The sequence below is a fragment of the Parus major genome, unplaced genomic scaffold (genome assembly GCF_001522545.3).
Source record: "Parus major isolate Abel unplaced genomic scaffold, Parus_major1.1 Scaffold598, whole genome shotgun sequence".
NCBI lineage: Eukaryota > Metazoa > Chordata > Aves > Passeriformes > Paridae > Parus > Parus major.
This window is the reverse complement of record NW_015379486.1, coordinates 7,034-7,994: the sequence shown is the minus strand read 5'-3', so window position 1 is coordinate 7,994 and position 961 is coordinate 7,034. Positions and strand designations below refer to the sequence as shown.

Genomic DNA, 961 nt, shown 5'->3' with positions numbered 1-961 from the left:
CCCATTTCCATTTCCCGATCCCATTCCCATTTCCCGTTCCCGATCCCATTCCCGTTCCCATTCCCATTCCCATTCCCATTCCCGATCCCATTCCCGATCCCATTCCCGTTCCCATTCCCATTCCCATTCCCATTCCCGTTCCCATTCCCATTCCCGTTCCCCAATCCCCATTTCCCATTCCCATTTCTATTCCCGTTCCCGTTCCCATTCCCATTTCCATTCCCATTCCCGTTCCCATTCCCGTTCCCATTCCTGTTCCCATTCCCATTCCCATTCCCGATCCTGATCCCATTCCCATTTCCCATTCCCGTTCCCATTCCCATTTCCCGTTCCCATTCCCGTTCCCATTCCTGTTCCCATTCCCGATCCTGATCCCATTCCCATTTCCCATTCCCATTCCCATTCCCATTTCCCATTCCCATTCCCATTCCCATTCCTGTTCCCATTCCCATTCCCATTTCCCATTCCCATTCCCGTTCCCATTCCCGTTCCCATTCCCATTCCCGTTCCCGTTCCCATTCCCGTTCCCGTTCCCGTTCCCATTCCCGTTCCCATTCCCGTTCCCGATCCCATTCCCGTTCCTGATCCCATTCCCATTCCCATTCCCGTTCCCGTTCCCGTTCCCATTCCCATTCCCCGTTCCCATTTCCCATTCCCAGTTCCCGTTCCCATTCCCAGTTCCCGTTCCCATTCCCATTCCCGTTCCCGTTCCCGTTCCCGTTCCCATTCCCATTCCCGATCCCATTCCCCGTTCCCATTCCCCGTTCCCGTTCCCATTCCCGTTCCCATTCCCATTCCCGTTCCCGTTCCCGTTCCCGTTTCCCGCTCACTTCTGCTGGTCCGAGGGGTTTTGGATGATGGTTTTCTCCCCGTCGATCACGTGCTGCTTCAGCTGGTGTGACAGCATCCCTGCGGGAACACGCGGACTGGGATGGACTGGGGGGACTGGGGGGGACTGGGA

At 56.3% G+C, this 961-nt stretch overlaps 1 long non-coding RNA gene across 1 annotated transcript in view; it reads right to left on the bottom strand.

Moving 5' to 3' along the window:
- Positions 1-830: 830 nt before the first annotated feature.
- LOC107199354 overlaps positions 831-961 on the bottom strand; it is a 3,527-nt gene continuing 3,396 nt past the window's right edge. Inside the window, exon 2 of the long non-coding RNA XR_001519202.3 lies at positions 831-909. This is a non-coding gene — a long non-coding RNA (uncharacterized LOC107199354). The remainder of the gene's footprint in view (positions 910-961) is intronic.